The following is a 13,137-nucleotide window of genomic DNA, read 5'->3' on the forward strand; positions in this document are numbered from 1 at the left end:
GCTATAGAAATTGTAGAAATTGATGTTGAGGAAAATCTATTTGTGATGCATAGAAATTCGTAATCTATTGCAGAAAGAAAAAAGGACACATCCAAATGTGCTGATGAGTAAGCCAGTAGCTCTATAAACATGTGCTCTTTATAATTTTATACAAATATATAATTTTATAATTATACAGAAATCATCCTATAAGTATGTGTAATGTATGTGTGTATCTATGGGTGTATATGTGTGTGTGTGTAGTGATATACATTTTTAATATATATAAATATATATTTATATATAAATAAATATATATATTTAAAAACCAAAGTATTACTTTTAAAATATTAGTAGTGGTTATCTCTGGGTGGCAGGCTACATGAGAGATATTTAATCTTTGTGTTTTCTGTAGGTTGGTTTGGAAGTTTTGTTTGTTTTTCGGGGGGGTTTTCCAAGCTTTTTTTTTTTTTTTTTTTTTTTGCATTGGGTATGATTACTGCTTGTAATCAGGAGGTGAAGTCGCCCATTCCCCTGGGTGAGCAGATCTCTGAGTACCTGGATCTACCTTTATCCTGGACCATTAGTACAGCATTTTGAGTCTGTGGAAACTATGCTGAAGTTCAGTATTTTGAATGACAAATAAACTGAACAATCTGTTTTAAACTGAGTAAAAAATGTTTCTAGATTAGGTCATCTGGCTGTGAAAATGGCTGAATGAAATTGACATATCCTTCCAGACACGCACAGGCAAGGAGAGTTGCCACTTGAGTCTGATTTACAGGAAGCTGCTTTGTTTAGTTTGTCAGTTTGGTCAGGCTGGCCTGAACTGATTTCAATGAGGCCCAAAGAGACAGCTCTGTCTTGACCTTGGTTCTTCGACCCAACCAGCCACTAGACACCTGGTGAACTCTCTCTGCTGAGGTGGCTAGGAGGCCGCCCATAGCTGAGGAAGATGCTAATGTCAGCCAAGATCTGCCTGGAAGGGCACAGCGTGCAGGTGTAACAGTGCCCCTGGAGAGGAGCTGGGGCACGTATGAATAGTGGACAGGTGCGCCAGGGACATGAAAGAAGACCAGGGCCCTGGTGGGGGGCGGACAGGTGTGACAGGGTCATGGAGGGAAGCCAGGGCATGGGGGTTGCAGGGGAGCCATACACCAGGCCGACTCTCAGAGGATGGTCTCGGGAGCTGCACAGGACAGAGCTCCAACTGGACACCTGCTGTGAGTGCCACCAAGGTCACCAAAGAAGCAAGTGTATGTGGAGAAGAAACAAGGGCAGGGCCCTGAGAAGTTCCCTCCTCAATTCATCCGAACAACAGGGGAGGCGTGTGCCTCTCGGCCTTGTCATGTGAGTTGTGCAAGGTCACTCTCAGATGTGGAGACAGAAAACACTGGAAGTCTTCTTGTCAGAGCTGTGTGCACGCATCCACCCATCCAAGGCGATAGAACAGAGGTGCGGAGGGAATCTAATTGGACTGTCTGCTCAAGGTGAATTTGAGCAGGAAACGAAAGAGGGTAGACAGGTGCTTTGGAAAATGGGAGCTCCATTCCTGCTCCTCCCCACTGCACTCAGAAAGCCCCAGGTGGCAGCGCCTGGGTGGCTGAGTCGTTTACTCTGCCTTCTGCTCAGGTCCTGGGATCCAGCCCCGCATAGAGCTCCCTGCTCTGTAGGGAGCCTTCTTCTCCCTCCCCCTCTGCCGGCAGCTCCCCCTGCTTGTGCACATTCCCCCGCCCCCCGTCAAATAAAAAAATTAAATCTTAAAAAAAAAAAGTCCCTGGTGACAGGAGTCTTGTGGGCAAAGCTGACAAAGCACCACATCTGTGCATCTGCACTACTTGTCCCCGGCAGCTGTCCCGACACGCAGTCCTGCCGCGCATTTAACCCTCTGGTCCTTCCCTGCACCGGCCCCTTTCCTTGGCCACATGGAACCCAGAGACCAGTTCCAATCTCCAACAGTGTGACCCCCCCCTCCTAATCCTTCCTAACTCTCCCCACCCTCCCCACACCTTATCCAAGGTCCCAAACTTGTCACTCAGATGGGGCAGCCTGGCCTCTCCCTTCAAGGGGATCAAGACCCTGAGGTCTGAAATCTTCCCTGTCTCCTCTCCTCCCCACCAGTGCCTGCCTGTGCCTCCGTCCTGTGCAACCTGCTTCCTCGCCCCGCTCAGTCAAATAAACATCTAACCCCCTCAAGGACATCTGCTGAATTTGGTCATCAAGGAGCCATTCATTCCTGGCCTTGAGCAGGACATCTCCAGGATGTGATGGCGGCCAAAGGCAGATCATGGTAGATGGAGGAGTCGGTAAAAAGGAGGAAGTGGAGATGGAGCTTTGGGGGATGCTAGAATGTTCTAGATCTTCATTGCGGGGGAGGGGCCATGACAATATCTATTTGTCAAAATTCATAGAACTGCGTGCTAACAAGCGCAGATTTCACTATGAAACTGACTTCATTGTAAACATAGGCAATAAATCATTCTTGCTCAACAAAGATCCCTTCCCTCTGCAAGCGACTGCCTTCCCTTCCACTTGTCACATCTCAGATGGCACTAACAGAAAAGACGATGCACATAAATATTTCTCTCCCGCTCCAGTTTCCACTTTCCCCGTTCACTGATTTTCTTCCCGTTTTCCCCCAGTGCAGACTTTCCTCTGTTCCCTTAATAGTCCCTGTTCTATAATTAGCAGCTCTGATAATTCTTTTATCATGTATGTTTTATTTCTAAAATATTCACTGCTGTCGCTGTCCCATAATGCCTTAATTCTCAATTCCCTGATCACCATTTTTACAATCGTGCAGTATTAATAATATCTTCTATTTCGGTACTGCTTTTTTTTTTCTTTTTGTCTGATGAACGAAAAAGTACTTTGCAGGCATATTATACCCCTGTGAGGTAGTTAGGGAAGGAAAAGAGATCCTTCAGATGGAAATACACAGGCACAAAATGTGCGCAGTGTGCTGCTCTCAGAAGATGGCCCGAGTGTTGGCCACAGGTCAGTCCAGATCTTCATGTCCCAACAATGGGGTGGGCCCCCCACCGCACTGCCCCCTCCTTCACTCCCTCCGTGCCTGGGGCAATCTAGAGTCAGTCCAACCGCACTTTCCAAGGCGGAACACAAAATCTACACCATCCTGGCCCTGACAGAGAGACTCATCCTAGAGGTTGTGGTGGGAGAGTGATCATAAATGGAAACGTGGGGATCCCTGGGTGGCGCAGCGGTTTGGCGCCTGCCTTTGGCCCGGGGCGCGATCCTGGAGACCCGGGATCGAGTCCCGCGTCGGGCTCCCAGTGCATGGAGGCTGCTTCTCCCTCTGCCTATGTCTCTGCCTCTCTCTCTCTCTCTGTGACTATCATAAAATAAAAAAATTTAAAAAAAGAAAAAAAAATAAATGGAAACGTGAACACACAGAGTGCACACCCAGAGAAAATCGTGGAATTTCTCTGAGTCAGAGGCTAAATCCCCTGACTCTAACTTTGTAAGGACACAGCATAGACCCAGGGCAAGTCCCAAACCCAGACCTACCCCTAGTGGGTGCCCTCCCAGTTTTGGTTTCTGGGGTTCCCTGGTTCCAAACTATTCTCTCAACAAACACAGGATCTCTGGGTCATAGGACTCTCCCAAATGGTCCTGCTTGGGCAATACTCTCCCACAGAATGCGTCTTATCCTGACAAAGTTGGTGCCAGAGAGTGTCAGTCTCCCTAACAATGCAGGGCATGTCACAAACAGACCGTACACACAGTGATTAAGACGTGCAAAGGGCCTCGCCACAGCCTTGACCAGCCGGAACTAGTAGCAGTGACCCTTACAGGCATCCTGGTCACCTCTCATCACACATGCCTGCCGTTATGGACACAGGGAGGCACAGGTCAAGTGCCACTCTGGGAGTAAGTGGATGAGCTGAGTTTGGACCACAGACACGCCCCTTCTACTGCATCTTTCTTACATAGATCATAAGCACAGGCCCTGCGTGGGATTGGCAGAGGGTGATTCCAAATCTTTTGACTCCCTAGTGTCACTATCTCCCTCCGGGTTTAAGACAGGTTGTGTTTTCCAAAAGTGACCATAGCCATATCTTCCATCCCACCTGCTCTTTTGAAAAATATTAACTTGACATTCCTGTGGAGTGATGGGACATGTGTCCCCTCCCTTTGAATCCGGGCAGCTTTGGAAGTCTAGACTTCATTCACTCATTCATTTATTTTATACGTATTTATTGAGCACCGCCTATGTGCCCAGCATCTTCACTCAGACTTCAAATACTTAAGCCTCCATATTTTTGCATTTCAGGAGAGTGATTCCTCCTTCATGAGCTGCTCCCTAGTTTGTTTGGAGGAAGACGACCATGAGGATCCAAGGTGATGTCTGCAAGGTGCCAGGTGGGCCCAACACCGAATCTGTGCCCCGTGCCGCCCTGTTCTCTGGGAAGCTGTGCTGTATGTGGAGCAGGGAGGAAACGTCCCATGTTAGACTCCCCATCTGGTGGTAGAAGATCCAGTGTCACTCTTGGAACCTTACATGTAGCCTGGAGCAATCAGAGTGACCACCCATCCCCTCCCTTGTTTGTTCTTTCGTATTTAACACATGCCAGTCCCCCTGCTTTGTAACATCGGCTTCCTCTTAAATCATATCCCAATACAGTAAAGCATCAGGCTGACAGGGAGCTTGGGAAATGCACCGCTTTGATTAATTGTGTTTCTGGTTGACAGAGTTGAGCTGAAGCCATTCTGCTCTGATTCTTGGTGTTGTAAAGCTTTCTACTCTCCAGACTCGGTAAGTGTCGGCTAATAAACATAATTGGATCCCACTTTGATGACAAACCTTTTTGGATTCCAGGGAGCTTCTATTTCCATGTTAGGTAGGACTTCTTTGGCTCTGGGTTACAACCAACCGCAGACAGGATTTGCATACTAAGGATGCAGGAGTGGTGAGGGTAGCCTCCAGAACAGACCACAGCCAGGAACCAGAACACTTGAAGGAATCCAGGCATCAGTCGGCCTTCTTGACATGCCTGGTCACCTGGGAGAAGATGTCCTCTGCCAGAGGCACACAGGGCTTCTCTCCCTGGGGTCCAGAGAGCCATGCTCAACTCCAACCAGCCTGGCATCTCTAGTTGGACCAGCCACGGTCAGAAATCACCTCCAGAGCAAAGCACTGTGTCAGTAGCAGATGCTGAACAAGCATGACAGCTCCCATTGTGACCATTAGTTGGATGTTGAAGGCACAGGCTGGGGACAAGGGGCAGCCTTTTTTTCCATCCAAAAACGGAAGCCTGAGTAGATAAGACCACAAGTGTCCACTGCACTCTCAAGATCTATGGGTGACATACAGTCCCAGACCTGGAAACACAATTCTAAATAAGCCCTCAATGTCATGAGTTTTCTTATCACCGTGTCCTGTGTAATTGGTGAGCACAGTGGGCTGTCTTAGTCTGGGTTTTCCCAGAGGCAGCACTGACATGCTGATTTGAGTACAAGTGGTTTATATGGGACGTGTATGGTACAGTGTCTAAGATCACTTTGACACGTTCAGAGTTTTGTCGGGAGATGGAAGGCAACCGCTGACAAATCATGTATTTATGCAAATAGGAGAGACAACATGGTGTATGTCAACATATGCAAACCCCAAATAATCTGTTTTCAAGCTCTAGGGCAGCACATCACTGAGTGTTAACTTCTTTGAAAAATACAAAATTTGCAGATTCGAGGCAAAACTGGAATTGTTTGCATGATTGTTTGCATGATGGGGTGTGTGTGTGTGTGTGTGTGTGTGTGTGTGTGTGTGTGTGTTTTCTGTTTTTACCTAAAGCTTCCAGTTTGAGACCTTTGATGCATAGCATGCAAGGGCGCCCCCTAGTGGTCAGTATGTTGTTTCCTGTGTGTTTGCATGTTTGGGGCTACACTGCACAGACCCCAAAGAAGGAGTGTCTTTCATGGGTCAGTTCTGCTCCTCTCTTCCTGCCTGCACCTTTTGCTCCCAATACCTAATTCATCAAACCCGGGCTAGCTTCTGTAACAAACCAACCCCGAATGTGCTGGGGCTTAAAGCAGTAAGACTGTCCTTCTCATTCATGAGCCAAACCAAGGCCAGAGTGTTCCTGATGGGCTGGGGGCTCTGCTCCACCCAGGCATTCCAGGCTCCAGTCTCCCCGGGGACTTAGCTGTTGTGACTGGGTCGGGTGCCCCTCCAGTACTGTGTCACTCGCGTGGGTATCCATTTCTAACTATACTTTGGACCCCCAAGGGCTGGGTCCATGCAGAAGACAAGGCATATATTCAAAACATTATTTTTTAATGAGGAAGTAAGTGAGTGAACATGTCCAACCCATTTTGACTTCTGCCTGGAGAAGGACTCCTCACATGTAACCCCCCCCCCCGCCCATCGCCAACATCCTTCCCTATAAAGGTGAAGAACGCTCTGTGAGTTGTAGAGTTGACAGGATTCAGGCAACGTCTCTTGATTTTCTTCTCAGAGGGAAATTTCTCATTCTCCTGGATGGCTACTCTTACATAATGCAAAATAATCACCTCTTCACAGCCTAAAAAAAGCTTTCCTTGAATCTAGTGGCAGATGTCTGACATGGAAGGCTCTAGTGCAGCTGAACACGCAGAGCCACAGTGTCAGGGAGCTCCAGCAGCCCCCTCCACTTGCTCGCACAGAACCTGGCAAGCCCTGCAATGTCAGAGGGAAGCGGGGAGAAGGCTCTGGGCCCAACTCCAGAGGAGAAACCGCAACACCCTCCCATCTGCCTCCTCCTCCTGCCTGCTTTCCCACCCACTGCAATCACAATGCTCTGTGTTTGCCCAGCATGGCACTATTTTTCCAAACACTTCCCTGCCCATATCTCGTGGGATCCTTACCACACCCCTGCAAGGGTAAAATGCAGGCCTGGTTACCACCGTGCTATCCAGCAGAGCCCTCGCAGCAAGGGCAAGACAGAACTTACTGGAACACAAGTGCCTGCCGGCAGGGGCTGTCTCTGTACCATGGCTGGAATCAAAGAAGAGCCGAGGTCCCCGAGCAGGAGGACTGCTTGGAGAAGCCACGCATGGATCAAGGCCGCTGACATCTGTCAATTTGAGAAAGGCCTCTCCAGGAGAGGGGGCAGCCCACATCCTGCTGCCGAGAATGTAAATTGGCTCATCTTTCTAAAGAGCAGCGTGCTCTGCTGCCTGCCGGATTTGGAAACTCTGAGGGTTGATATCGGGTGGAGAAAATCAATGAGTCAGGACCCAGGCTTCTAATTCCGGTTCTGCCACAGACGGGCCGTGTGACCTTGTGCAAAGTGTCAGGTCACTTAGGGAGGCGCTGTAAGAAGAAGATAAGGTAGGACATCGGTGCTTTTTGGCCCGTAGGCTCTCAAAGTTCATGACATCCCAAAATCAAAAAGACCCACATTTCCCAGAGTGCAGCAGTATCGTACCAACACATTTGTAATTATTACAAAGCACCGGCTTCCAACCTAGATTCTATCTGCCACCAGTTACGAGGTCTGCTTCTAGTCAGACAGTATCTGAGCAGAAGAGCAGAGGCATCTGAAGCTGGAGCCCTGCAGTCAGCAAGGTCTGGGTTCAGAGCCAGCCTCCCACCACCACTGAGTGTGATCCTGGGCCTTAGGCTTCAGCCCGCTTACCTGTAATGCAGGTCCACGAAACGAGGCTTTATAAAATGTGCACACTAGGGCAGGTAGCATTGTTGTGAGGGCTGATCCAGATGACACAGCGCCTGCAGGTAGTAAGTGCTTAATAAACACATGTAATGTCATGATCTTCATACTTAACAAAAATGATCAAAACAGTTACTTCAAAGTTCACTGATTTAGCCACCAGATGCCAATAGATAGATGATAGTAGATAGATAGATGATAGATAGATAGATAGATAGATAGATAGATAGATAGATAGAAAAATTCTTGAGTTAATGAAGAGACTAGCTTAAAACAACGTAACAGAAAGATCTAACATTTTGGATTCTGTCTCAGTCCCACAACTGATTAGGCTGCTGCCACCAGCACCACCACCACCACCACACTCCTGATCCCTGGGACACCAGTTCCCTCTGAGCAAGCTCTAGATGCAACCCCCTCACCCTCACCCTCACCCACTCACCCAGCCCTCCTATCATATTTTTCCACCCTCACCAGTGCTTGGCCACCAGTGTGTGAGGCGCCAACCCCTTTGGGCAGGTCCTGCCAGGAAACTCCAGCCTTTTGACCCTATAATTCCATAGAAACTTTGTCCGATGGGATTTTTACACAAAGAAAATAGGAGTTATTTTATCTCACAATCTGATGATCAGCTTGGGATGGATTTTTGGTTTTTTTCCATATCAGTGTCAAGACTAGTGATCACAAATTTATATGTATTTAGCAGCAGTTCCCATAAATAAGTGAAAACTCAGGGAAGGAATCTGGTGCTAGCATTAGCATGATAGTTCCATTTTGCTACAGCCATTGACAGAGGCTTTGGGCTTAGGGGACAGTAGGGCATGGTGGAGAACAGTAGGGCATGGTGGAGATTGAAGTAATTGGAGGGAGACACATACAGAGGAGCCTCTGTGTTATAACTTGGGAGTAAGGGCCCAATTTCTCTACTTTCTTGGATTTTTCCAGGTTTTTTTTTTTACAAAATCTGCCAAATTTTAAAATATTAGCTTGATTTTTTTTCCCCTGTGTAAGTCAAATAAAACTGCAGACAAGAGTCAGCCACGGACCATCATTTTGTGAGCTTTCATTGGGCCGCCTCCACTTCATCATCACCTCCAGCGTGTGTGAACCAATGTGAAGAATGGCATGATCACCATGTGTGGTTGTCCAGGGTGTGCACTGCCCAAGGATACCACACCTAAGAGACTACGGGTTCCATCTCAGGCATCCAAGGTCCATACTGTGAATTTCAACAGTTTTCCAGCAGAGGGCAGTCACATGTCATGCTCTAACAAAATCAGCTTTTATCACATTTTCATAAGAAGCAAGTGTCTTTGTGTTTTAAGATTTATTTATTCATTCATTCATTCATTCATTCATTCATTTATTCATGAGAGAGATAGAGAGGTAGAGACATAGGCAGAGGGAGAAGCAGGCTCTTCGCAGGAAGCCTGATGCAGGACTTGATCCCAGGACCCCGGGATCATGATCTGAGCCAAAGGCAGCTGCTCAACCACTGAGCCACCCGGGTGCCCCTCAGAGAGGGGCAAGTATCTTAAGGCAGGGGTATCCTTTTTCTAATTCCCACAAAGAATTTGTAAGAACCAGTCGCAGTCCTGAGGGTGGAGAATATTGAAGTGTATGATCCCATCCATTCTGACGGGGTTGTAAAATGAAAATTCCAAATACCAAACATTGGTGAGATTCTGGAGGCCCCAGAACTGCTGTACTGTCCTGACGGTATAAATCATTACACCCCCACTTTGCAAACTGGCAGCACCTAATCAAGCTGAACATGCAAATACCTGTGAGCCCGCAGTTCCACCAGGTGTATCCCCAACAGCACGCATACCTACGTGCACCCAAAAACACGTTCTAGAACATGCTCATGCTCACGGTTTCTAATAGCCCAAACCAGAAAGAGCTCTGATGCCCGTCCACCACCAGAAGGATCAGTAAGTTGCAGCAACATAGGCAACAATGCAAAAGAACAAACCACTCTTACAAACCATAATACAGACAAATCTCATAAAGTTCACGCTGAGTAAAGGAATCCAGCCACAACACACATCCTGTGTGATTTCACTTGTATAAAATGTAAACGGCAGACAAAGCTCACTTCTGGCATCAGAAGTCAGGATAGCACTTTCCCTGTGGCAGGGGGAGGGCACACAAGGAATCTCCCAATGTGCTGGGAGGTTCTGATTTTTTGAGTTGGGTGGTGGTCACATGGACGGGCTCATCTGGGGAAATCTGTCCATCCGTACACACTCATACTTTTTGCTCTTTTCTATAAGCAAGCTGTAGTCTAATAAACAACACCACGGCAGACAATCCCATATGCGCAACGGGCAGGGAAGGGCTTCACAAGAGAAAGGGAGAGAAAACCAGCAGACCACCATCAAATGGTCTCCGGAAGGAATGTTCTTTCCCAAACTGCCGGGAATCATAGTACATGCTGTCATTGCAGAGGAAAGCCAGCTTCCCTGGATTGGCTGTGTCAACAGGCTGACTTCCCATATCTGTGTCCAGGAGTCCTTGCTTCTGGCTGCCATGGCTTCTGGCATTTGTCACGGGAAAGCACTGCTGGCCTCTTGTTTCCAGGAGGAAATGCAAATGTTACAAGTTATCGGTACACATTTAACAATTTATCACACCCTTGGAGTTTGATGAAGTTGATTTGTGGTTTGTGATCTGTGAGCAAGATGGGCAGCCACCCATCCCCCCAGTTCCAAAAGGGAGATGCTCCGGCAGGAAACACCATGAGGACAAAGTCTGGGCTCCATGTCCCCCATGTCCCAGTAGGATGATAGCATGCGCTGAGCTCCCCCAAAGTCTCACAATTCTTTTTTGGCCTCTCTTGGCTTCAGGATGCTTTGCTTCTAATGGCCTGTACCTTCACAGCTGCTTTGCCTACACATTCGGAAATTGAAAGGTGCCTGGAGGATTCATCCCCGGTGAGCCCTTGGTCAGTGACACACAGGCCGTTGAATATGAAAGCCCAGTCCCTTTGCCTGACCTGGACAGACCCTCTGGAACACTCTGCCAAAAAACCCTGACCCCACTTGGCTTCTTTGCCTCCTGCCCCCCTTACACCTTCCACCCTGAGACCAGACCTTAACAGACGACTTGCATGACAATCTCCATCCGAGTGTTTGCTCCTGGAGCCTGACCTGGAAGAGCGGGGGATGTGGATTCTAGCATCTTGGAGATTTCGAAATCTGAGATGGCTGTGGCTGGGACTCCTGCCTCCCACACACATGCCTGTATATCAGGTTTCTGCAAAGGCCAGCAAGTGGCTTGCAACAAGCTTGCAAGCAGCTGTCATCATTTCCAGGACTTGCTATTACTCAAGTTGTAATGTTTTCTTTGGGTACACAGACGTGCTCCCACGGGCTGTGCACCAGGGCCCAGTCCCTGGCTTGGAACTTGGAACATGCTTTCCCGTAAAAGTAACAGCAACCACTAACATCGAGTAGCGCACCATAACTGACAAAGCCTATTCCCCAAACAGCCTTCTTAACCCATGTGTTGCCGAGCTTTTGTCATTAAAGTGCTAATCTGAAAAAATAAAGTGCTACACTGGGTTCTAGCAGTCTTCCTCCAGTTTCAGAGGGAAAAGACTTGGATCCTCTCCTAGAACAAGGCTTGTCTGTAGTCCCGCGAGTAAGAGTGCACACTGGGTCATCTGAACAGACTCGGGATCCACCATTTACCAGCTGCTCTTCTTCGGACAAGCCACCAGCTCTCTCTGCCATCCAGATGTCCCCATCTGTCCAATGGACACAAGAATGCCAACCTTTCAGGATTATTTATAGTATTATTCATAGATAATATTAAGTGGGAATCTGGCCTATGAGGTGTTCCACATTATTACACATCAAAGAAATGCAAAGAAAAAGTACAATTCTGTAATAGGTTGAGCAAAAGTAGAGTCTCCCATTCCATGAGAGCACGACATGGTACAACTACTTCAGAAATGCACCTGCTAGAGCTAACTCTCCACATACCCCATGTCCTAGTAAGCTCGCCTACTCCCAAGAGAAATAAGGGCCTGGATGCACCCAAAGGCATGTTTCAAAAATATCCACTGCAGCCTTATTTATGACAGGCAAAAGCTGGACACAACCCAAACGTCCCTCAACAATGAATGGGTTTTAGCATGTGGTGTATTCTGGTGATGGAACCTGATACAGCAGTGAGAAGGAACAACCTACCTCCCCAACAACATGTGTGAGTCTCACAGACACTGCTGAGCAAGGAAGCCCAATTGAGTCCAAGAAGAAGTAAAACTGTCTTAGTTCAGGCTGCTACAACAAAGTCCCACAGACAGGGTGCCTTATAAAACAACGGAAACTTATTTCCCACCCTTCTGAAAACTGCAAGTCCAGGATCAGGCTGCCAGCGTGGTTGGGTTCTGGCGAGGACCCTCTTCCAGGTTACAGACGCCTTTGCATAGACTGACCCAGCAATTCCACTCCCAGGTAAGTAACCAAAAGAGTTGAGAACAGGCATTCAAACCAAGACTTGTGCGTGAATGTTCAATAACAGCATGATTCACAAGATCCAGAAGGTGGAAACAGCCCAGTGTCCATCAACTGATGAACAGATAAACAAAATGTAGTCTATCCATAGAGTAAAATATTATTCCTAAAAGGAACAAAGTGCTTACTGCTTCATGCCAGAATGTGGTTGAGCTGCAAAACGTAAATGAAAGAAGCCAAACACGAAGGACATATACAGTGGAATTCCACTTAAATACTTGGGATCACAAATCCATAGGGACAGAAAGCGGGTTAGTGATTTGCAGGGGTTGGGGGAATGTGAACGAGGAGTGGGTACGGGGTTTCAGCTTGGGGCCAATGTTCTGGAACTACATCATGGTGATGGCTGCACAATTTGCAAATTACTTAGCGCACCGAATTGTGAGCTTTAAAATGGTTCAAACGACAGATTTCATGTTCTGTGTGTTTTGCCACACACACAAAGTTAAACGCAGAGTTGCCATATGACTCAGCAATTCCCCTCCTAAGTACAGAGCCAAGCGAAGCGAAAGCATATGGCCACATGGAGACCTCCCCATGAACGTTCGCAGCAGCATGATTCCTAACAGCCAATGGGTAGAAACAGTCCAAATGCCCCTCAAATAATGAGTATGTGTGTGAGCTTCCCGGGGCTGCCGAAACAAATCCCCGCAAACAGTCGACCTCAACCCATGGAAATGTACTGCTCACACTCCGGAGACCAGATGCTCCTCCGGGCGCTGGAGCAGGGAAGCTTCCTTGCCTCTCCCAGCCCTTGCTGGTGGCCTGCCATGCTCGGCATTTCTTGGCTTGGGGCTGCGTCACTACAGTTTCTGTCTCTGCTATCACATGGCCGGCTTCTCTCTGCGTATCTTATCAGGACACCAGTCATTAAGGGCTCAATCCCCAGTATGACTGTATTCAACTAGTTGCATCTGCAAACCACCCCATTTCCAAATAAGGCCACATTCTGAGGTACGGAGGGT

At 47.9% G+C, this 13,137-nt stretch overlaps 1 long non-coding RNA gene across 1 annotated transcript; it reads right to left on the minus strand.

Annotated features, from left to right (window-relative positions):
* Positions 1-6,371: 6,371 nt before the first annotated feature.
* Positions 6,372-10,901, minus strand: LOC129519953 (uncharacterized). Its single transcript, XR_008666452.1, has 3 exons — positions 10,745-10,901; positions 7,617-7,708; positions 6,372-7,291 (listed from the first exon to the last, which is right to left on the minus strand). It is a non-coding gene; the product is annotated as an uncharacterized LOC129519953 (long non-coding RNA).
* Between the last annotated feature and the right edge of the window lie 2,236 nt (positions 10,902-13,137).

Source organism: Nyctereutes procyonoides, unplaced genomic scaffold (assembly GCF_905146905.1).
Source record: "Nyctereutes procyonoides isolate TBG_1078 unplaced genomic scaffold, NYPRO_anot_genome, whole genome shotgun sequence".
Classification (NCBI taxonomy): domain Eukaryota; kingdom Metazoa; phylum Chordata; class Mammalia; order Carnivora; family Canidae; genus Nyctereutes; species Nyctereutes procyonoides.